The sequence below is a fragment of the Blennius ocellaris genome, assembly GCF_963422515.1.
Source record: "Blennius ocellaris genome assembly, chromosome: 6".
NCBI lineage: Eukaryota > Metazoa > Chordata > Actinopteri > Blenniiformes > Blenniidae > Blennius > Blennius ocellaris.
In genome coordinates this window covers 616,951-625,478 of record NC_137655.1, presented here as the reverse complement: position 1 = coordinate 625,478, position 8,528 = coordinate 616,951, and positions in this window count along the sequence as shown.

Here is an 8,528-nt window from a genome sequence, read left to right as displayed (position 1 = left end):
CTGCTTCCTGGTTTCTTCCAGGCTGTTTCCCAGTTGCTTCCTGGCTGTTTCCCAGTTGCTTCCTGGCTGTTTCCTGGCTGCTTCCTGGTTTCTTCCTGACTGCTTCCTGGTTTCTTCCTGGCTGTTTCCTAGCTGCTTCCTGGTTTTGTCCTGGCTGTTTCCTGGCTGCTTCCTGGTTTTTTCCTGGCTGTTTCCTGGCTACTTCCTGGTTTCTTCGTGACTGCTTCCTGGCTGCTTCCTGGTTTCTTCCTGGCTGTTTCCTGACTGCTTCCTGGTTTCTTCCGGGCTGTTTCCCAGTTGCTTCCTGGCTGTTTCCCAGTTGCTTCCTGGTTTCTTCCCGGCTGTTTCCCAGTTGCTTCCTGGCTGTTTCCTAGCTGCTTCCTGGTTCCTTCTTGGCTGTTTCCCAGTTGTTTCCTGGCTGTTTCCTGGCTGCTTCCTGGTTTCTTCCGGGCTGTTTCCCAGTTGCTTCCTGGCTGTTTCCCAGTTGCTTCCTGGTTTCTTCCTGGCTGATTCCCAGTTGCTTCCTGGCTGTTTCCTGGCTGCTTCCTGGTTTCTTCCTGACTGCTTCCTGGTTTCTTCCTGGCTGTTTCCTGGCTGCTTCCTGGTTTTTTCCTGGCTGTTTCCTGGCTGCTTCCTGGTTTTTTCCTGGCTGTTTCCTGGCTGCTTCCTGGTTTCTTCGTGACTGCTTCCTGGCTGCTTCCTGGTTTCTTCCTGGCTGTTTCCCGGCGGCTTTCTGGTTTCTTCCTGGCTGTTTCCTGACTGCTTCCTGGCTCTTTCCCAGTTGCTTCCTGGCTGTTTCCTAGCTGCTTCCTGGTTTCTTCCCGGCTGTTTCCCAGTTGCTTCCTGGCTGTTTCCTGGCTGCTTCCTGGTTTCTTCCTGACTGCTTCCTGGTTTCTTCCTGGTTTCTTCCTGGCTGTTTCCTGGCGGCTTCCTGGTTTCTTCCTGGCTGTTTCCTGACTGCTTCCTGGTTTCTTCCGGGCTGTTTCCCAGTTGCTTCCTGGCTGTTTCCCAGTTGCTTCCTGGTTTCTTCCCGGCTGTTTCCCAGTTGCTTCCTGGCTGTTTCCTAGCTGCTTCCTGGTTCCTTCCTGGCTGTTTCCCAGTTGTTTCCTGGCTGTTTCCTGGCTGCTTCCTGGTTTCTTCCCGGCTGTTTCCCAGTTGCTTCCTGGCTGTTTCCTGGCTGCTTCCTGGTTTCTTCTTGGTTGTTTCCCAGTTGCTTCCTGGCTGTTTCCTAGCTGCTTCCTGGTTTCTTCCCGGCTGCTTCCTGGTTTCTTTCCAGCTGTTTCCCGGTTGTTTCCTGCCTGCTTCCTGGTTTGTTCTTGGCTGTTTCCCAGTCGCTTCCTGGCTGCTTCCTTGTTTCTTCCCGGCTGTTTCCCAGTTGCTTCCTGGTTTCTTCCCGGCTATTTCCCAGTTGCTTCCTGGCTGTTTCCTGGCTGCTTCCTGGTTTCTTCTTGGCTGTTTCCCAGTCGCTTCCTGGCTGCTTCCTTGTTTCTTCCCGGCTGTTTCCCAGTTGCTTCCTGGTTTCTTCCCGGCTATTTCCCAGTTGCTTCCTGGCTGTTTCCTGGCTGCTTCCTGGTTTCTTCTTGGCTGTTTCCCAGTCGCTTCCTGGCTGCTTCCTTGTTTCTTCCCGGCTGTTTCCCAGTTGCTTCCTGGTTTCTTCCCGGCTATTTCCCAGTTGCTTCCTGGCTGTTTCCTGGCTGCTTCCTGGTTTCTTCTTGGCTGTTTCCCAGTTGCTTCCTGGCTGTTTCCTAGCTGCTTCCTGGTTTCTTCCCAGCTGCTTCCTGGTTTCTTTCCAGCTGTTTCCCGGTTGTTTCCTGGCTGCTTCCTGGTTTGTTCTTGGCTGTTTCCCAGTCGCTTCCTGGCTGCTTCCTTGTTTCTTCCCGGCTGTTTCCCAGTTGCTTCCTGGTTTCTTCCCGGCTCTTTCCCAGTTGCTTCCTGGCTGTTTCCTGGCTGCTTCCTGGTTTCTTTTTGGCTGTTTCACAGTCGCTTCCTGGCTGCTTCCTTGTTTCTTCCCGGCTGTTTCCCAGTTGCTTCCTGGTTTCTTCCCGGCTATTTCCCAGTTGCTTCCTGGCTGTTTCCTGGCTGCTTCCTGGTTTCTTCCCGGCTGTTTCCCAGTTGCTTCATTGCTGTTTCCTGGCTGCTTCCTGGTTTCTTCTTGGTTGTTTCCCAGTTGCTTCCTGGCTGCTTCCTAGCTGCTTCCTGGTTTCTTCCCGGCTGCTTCCTGGTTTCTTTCCAGCTGTTTCCCGGTTGTTTCCTGCCTGCTTCCTGGTTTGTTCTTGGCTGTTTCACAGTCGCTTCCTGGCTGCTTCCTTGTTTCTTCCCGGCTGTTTCCCAGTTGCTTCCTGGTTTCTTCCCGGCTATTTCCCAGTTGCTTCCTGGCTGTTTCCTGGCTGCTTCCTGGTTTCTTCTTGGCTGTTTCCCAGTTGCTTCCTGGCTGTTTCCTAGCTGCTTCCTGGTTTCGTCCCAGCTGCTTCCTGGTTTCTTTCCAGCTGTTTCCCGGTTGTTTCCTGGCTGCTTCCTGGTTTGTTCTTGGCTGTTTCCCAGTCGCTTCCTGGCTGCTTCCTTGTTTCTTCCCGGCTGTTTCCCAGTTGCTTCCTGGTTTCTTCCCGGCTCTTTCCCAGTTGCTTCCTGGCTGTTTCCTGGCTGCTTCCTGGTTTCTTCTTGGCTGTTTCACAGTCGCTTCCTGGCTGCTTCCTTGTTTCTTCCCGGCTGTTTCCCAGTTGCTTCCTGGTTTCTTCCCGGCTATTTCCCAGTTGCTTCCTGGCTGTTTCCTGGCTGCTTCCTGGTTTCTTCCCGGCTGTTTCCCAGTTGCTTCATTGCTGTTTCCTGGCTGCTTCCTGGTTTCTTCTTGGTTGTTTCCCAGTTGCTTCCTGGCTGCTTCCTAGCTGCTTCCTGGTTTCTTCCCGGCTGCTTCCTGGTTTCTTTCCAGCTGTTTCCCGGTTGTTTCCTGCCTGCTTCCTGGTTTGTTCTTGGCTGTTTCACAGTCGCTTCCTGGCTGCTTCCTTGTTTCTTCCCGGCTGTTTCCCAGTTGCTTCCTGGTTTCTTCCCGGCTATTTCCCAGTTGCTTCCTGGCTGTTTCCTGGCTGCTTCCTGGTTTGTTCTTGGCTGTTTCCCAGTCGCTTCCTGGCTGCTTCCTTGTTTCTTCCCGGCTGTTTCCCAGTTGCTTCCTGGTTTCTTCCCGGCTATTTCCCAGTTGCTTCCTGGCTGTTTCCTGGCTGCTTCCTGGTTTCTTCTTGGCTGTTTCCCAGTCGCTTCCTGGCTGCTTCCTTGTTTCTTCCCGGCTGTTTCCCAGTTGCTTCCTGGTTTCTTCCCGGCTATTTCCCAGTTGCTTCCTGGCTGTTTCCTGGCTGCTTCCTGGTTTCTTCTTGGCTGTTTCCCAGTTGCTTCCTGGCTGTTTCCTAGCTGCTTCCTGGTTTCTTCCCAGCTGCTTCCTGGTTTCTTTCCAGCTGTTTCCCGGTTGTTTCCTGGCTGCTTCCTGGTTTGTTCTTGGCTGTTTCCCAGTCGCTTCCTGGCTGCTTCCTTGTTTCTTCCCGGCTGTTTCCCAGTTGCTTCCTGGTTTCTTCCCGGCTCTTTCCCAGTTGCTTCCTGGCTGTTTCCTGGCTGCTTCCTGGTTTCTTCTTGGCTGTTTCACAGTCGCTTCCTGGCTGCTTCCTTGTTTCTTCCCGGCTGTTTCCCAGTTGCTTCCTGGTTTCTTCCCGGCTATTTCCCAGTTGCTTCCTGGCTGTTTCCTGGCTGCTTCCTGGTTTCTTCCCGGCTGTTTCCCAGTTGCTTCATTGCTGTTTCCTGGCTGCTTCCTGGTTTCTTCTTGGTTGTTTCCCAGTTGCTTCCTGGCTGCTTCCTAGCTGCTTCCTGGTTTCTTCCCGGCTGCTTCCTGGTTTCTTTCCAGCTGTTTCCCGGTTGTTTCCTGCCTGCTTCCTGGTTTGTTCTTGGCTGTTTCACAGTCGCTTCCTGGCTGCTTCCTTGTTTCTTCCCGGCTGTTTCCCAGTTGCTTCCTGGTTTCTTCCCGGCTATTTCCCAGTTGCTTCCTGGCTGTTTCCTGGCTGCTTCCTGGTTTCTTCTTGGCTGTTTCCCAGTTGCTTCCTGGCTGTTTCCTAGCTGCTTCCTGGTTTCTTCCCAGCTGCTTCCTGGTTTCTTTCCAGCTGTTTCCCGGTTGTTTCCTGGCTGCTTCCTGGTTTGTTCTTGGCTGTTTCCCAGTCGCTTCCTGGCTGCTTCCTTGTTTCTTCCCGGCTGTTTCCCAGTTGCTTCCTGGTTTCTTCCCGGCTCTTTCCCAGTTGCTTCCTGGCTGTTTCCTGGCTGCTTCCTGGTTTCCTCTTGGCTGTTTCACAGTCGCTTCCTGGCTGCTTCCTTGTTTCTTCCCGGCTGTTTCCCAGTTGCTTCCTGGTTTCTTCCCGGCTATTTCCCAGTTGCTTCCTGGCTGTTTCCTGGCTGCTTCCTGGTTTCTTCCCGGCTGTTTCCCAGTTGCTTCATTGCTGTTTCCTGGCTGCTTCCTGGTTTCTTCTTGGTTGTTTCCCAGTTGCTTCCTGGCTGCTTCCTAGCTGCTTCCTGGTTTCTTCCCGGCTGCTTCCTGGTTTCTTTCCAGCTGTTTCCCGGTTGTTTCCTGCCTGCTTCCTGGTTTGTTCTTGGCTGTTTCACAGTCGCTTCCTGGCTGCTTCCTGGTTTCTTCCCGGCTATTTCCCAGTTGCTTCCTGGCTGTTTCCTGGCTGCTTCCTGGTTTCTTCTTGGCTGTTTCTCAGTTGCTTCCTGGCTGTTTCCTAGCTGCTTCCTGGTTTCTTCCCGGCTGCTTCCTGGTTTCTTTCCAGCTGTTTCCCGGTTGTTTCCTGGCTGCTTCCTGGTTTGTTCTTGGCTGTTTCGCAGTCGCTTCCTGGCTGCTTCCTTGTCTCTTCCCGGCTGTTTCCCAGTTGCTTCCTGGTTTCTTCCCGGCTATTTCCCAGTTGCTTCCTGGCTGTTTCCCAGTTGCTTCCTGGTTTCTTCCCGGCTATTTCCCAGTTGCTTCCTGGCTGTTTCCTGGCTGCTTCCTGGTTTCTTCTTGGCTGTTTCCCAGTTGCTTCCTGGCGGTTTCCTGGCTGCTTCCTGGTTTCTTCTTGGCTGTTTCCCAGTTGCTTCCTGGTTTCTTCCCGGCTGTTTCCCAGTTGCTTCCTGGTTTCTTCCCGGCTGTTTCCCAGTTGCTTCCTGGTTTCTTCCCGGCTATTTCCCAGTTGCTTCCTGGCGGTTTCCTGGCTGCTTCCTGGTTTCTTCCTGACTGCTTGTATGTTTGTTTCACTGGATTGTCTGTCTGTTCTGGGTCTCTGGAGCTACTGATAAACGTTCATCCAGCTCTCTTCCTCTGGCTCAGTCGGAAACCTGTAGTAACAGCACCACCTGCAGAAACAGCACCACCTGTAATAATAGAACCACCTGCAGTAACAGTACCACCTGAAGCAACAACCCCACCTGCATTAAAAAGCCCACCTGCAGTAACAGTACCACCTGTAGTAACAGAAACACCTGCAGTAACAGTATCACCTGCATTAAAAACCCCATCTGGAGTAACAGATCCAACCAGCAGAAACCTATAGAAACAGCACCACCTGCATTAAAAACTCCACCTGCAGTAACAGATCCACCAGCAGTAAATGCACCACCTGCACTCACAGCACCACCTGTAGTAACAACACTACCTGCAGTGACAGGACCACCTGTAATAATAGAACGACCTGCAGTAACAGGACCACCTACACTAACAGCTCCAGGACAGTAATCTAGTGAACCAGGTCAATAAATCTGGTGAACCAGGACAGTAATCTAGTGAACCAGGTCAGTAATCTAGTGAACCAGGTCAGTAATCTGATGAACCAGGACAGTAATCTAGTGAACCAGGTCAGTAATCTACTGAACCAGGTCAGTAATCTGATGAACCAGGACAGTAATCTAGTGAACCAGGTCAGTAATCTACTGAACCAGGTCAGTAATCTGATGAACCAGGACAGTAATCTAGTGAACCAGGTCAGTAAATCTGGTGAACCAGGACATTAAATCTAGTGAACCAGGACAGTGATCTAGTGAACCAGGTCAGTGATCTAGTGAACCAGGTCAGTAATCTAGTAAACCAGGTCAGTAAATCTGGTGAACCAGGACATTAAATCTAGTGAACCAGGACAGTAATCTACTGAACCAGGTCAGTAATCTGATGAACCAGGACAGTAATCTAGTGAACCAGGTCAGTAATCTAGTGAACCAGGTCAGTAATCTGATGAACCAGGACAGTAATCTAGTGAACCAGGTCAGTAATCTACTGAACCAGGTCAGTAATCTGATGAACCAGGACAGTAATCTAGTGAACCAGGACAGTAATCTAGTGAACCAGGTCAGTAATCTACTGAACCAGGTCAGTAATCTGATGAACCAGGACAGTAATCTAGTGAACCAGGTCAGTAAATCTGGTGAACCAGGACATTAAATCTAGTGAACCAGGACAGTGATCTACTGAACCAGGTCAGTGATCTAGTGAACCAGGTCAGTAATCTAGTAAACCAGGTCAGTAAATCTGGTGAACCAGGACATTAAATCTAGTGAACCAGGACAGTAATCTACTGAACCAGGTCAGTAATCTGATGAACCAGGACAGTAATCTAGTGAACCAGGTCAGTAATCTACTGAACCAGGTCAGTAATCTGATGAACCAGGACAGTAATCTAGTGAACCAGGTCAGTAAATCTGGTGAACCAGGACAGTAATCTAGTGAACCAGGTCAGTAATCTACTGAACCAGGTCAGTAATCTGATGAACCAGGACAGTAATCTAGTGAACCAGGTCAGTAAATCTGGTGAACCAGGACATTAAATCTAGTGAACCAGGACAGTGATCTACTGAACCAGGTCAGTGATCTAGTGAACCAGGTCAGTAAATCTGGTGAACCAGGACAGTAATCTACTGAACCAGGTCAGTAAATCTGGTGAACCAGGACATTAAATCTAGTGAACCAGGACAGTAATCTACTGAACCAGGTCAGTAAATCTGGTGAACCGGGACATTAAATCTAGTGAACCAGGACAGTAATCTACTGAACCAGGTCAGTAATCTGATGAACCAGGTCAGTAATCTAGTGAACCAGGTCAGTAATCTACTGAACCAGGTCAGTAATCTGATGAACCAGGACAGTAATCTAGTGAACCAGGTCAGTAATCTACTGAACCAGGTCAGTAATCTGATGAACCAGGACAGTAATCTAGTGAACCAGGTCAGTAATCTACTGAACCAGGTCAGTAATCTGATGAACCAGGACAGTAATCTAGTGAACCAGGTCAGTAATCTGATGAACCAGGACATTAAATCTAGTGAACCAGGACAGTGATCTACTGAACCAGGTCAGTGATCTAGTGAACCAGGACAGTAATCTAGTGAACCAGGACAGTAATCTAGTGAACCAGGTCAGTAAATCTGGTGAACCAGGTCAGTAATCTAGTGAACCAGGTCAGTGATCTAGTGAACCAGGTCAGTAATCTGGTGAACCAGGACAGTAATCTAGTGAACCAGGTCAGTGATCTAGTGAACCAGGTCAGTAATCTAGTGAACCAGGACAGTGATCTAGTGAACCAGGTCAGTGATCTAGTGAACCAGGACAGTAATCTAGTGAACCAGGTCAGTAAATCTGGTGAACCGGGACATTAAATCTAGTGAACCAGGACAGTAATCTACTGAACCAGGTCAGTAATCTGATGAACTAGGACAGTAATCTAGTGAACCAGGTCAGTAATCTACTGAACCAGGTCAGTAATCTGATGAACCAGGACAGTAATCTAGTGAACCAGGTCAGTAAATCTGGTGAACCAGGACATTAAATCTAGTGAACCAGGACAGTGATCTACTGAACCAGGTCAGTGATCTAGTGAACCAGGACAGTAATCTAGTGAACCAGGACAGTAATCTAGTGAACCAGGTCAGTAAATCTGGTGAACCAGGTCAGTAATTTAGTGAACCAGGTCAGTGATCTAGTGAACCAGGTCAGTAATCTGGTGAACCAGGACAGTAATCTAGTGAACCAGGTCAGTGATCTAGTGAACCAGGTCAGTAATCTAGTGAACCAGGACAGTGATCTAGTGAACCAGGTCAGTGATCTAGTGAACCAGGACAGTGATCTAGTGAACCAGGTCAGTGATCTAGTGAACCAGGTCAGTAATCTAGTGAACCAGGACAGTGATCTAGTGAACCAGGTCAGTGATCTAGTGAACCAGGACAGCAATCTAGTGAACCAGGACAGTAATCTGGTCATACATTGTTGTGAGTAAAGGAGCTGGAGGAGGAAGAGGAAATTTTATTTTGAGAAACGATCGACTGGTCACATGGAGCTGCATCGTCTTCAATCAGAACAGAGAACAAATCACCACACACACACACACACACACACACACACACACACACACACACACACACACACACACACACACACACACACACACACACACATACACACACAGCAATGATGAGGGTATGAGTACTTTCCACCCCACCACCAAGGTACTTTAGTGAGAAGCAGGTTCAGCCACTGGTTCAGC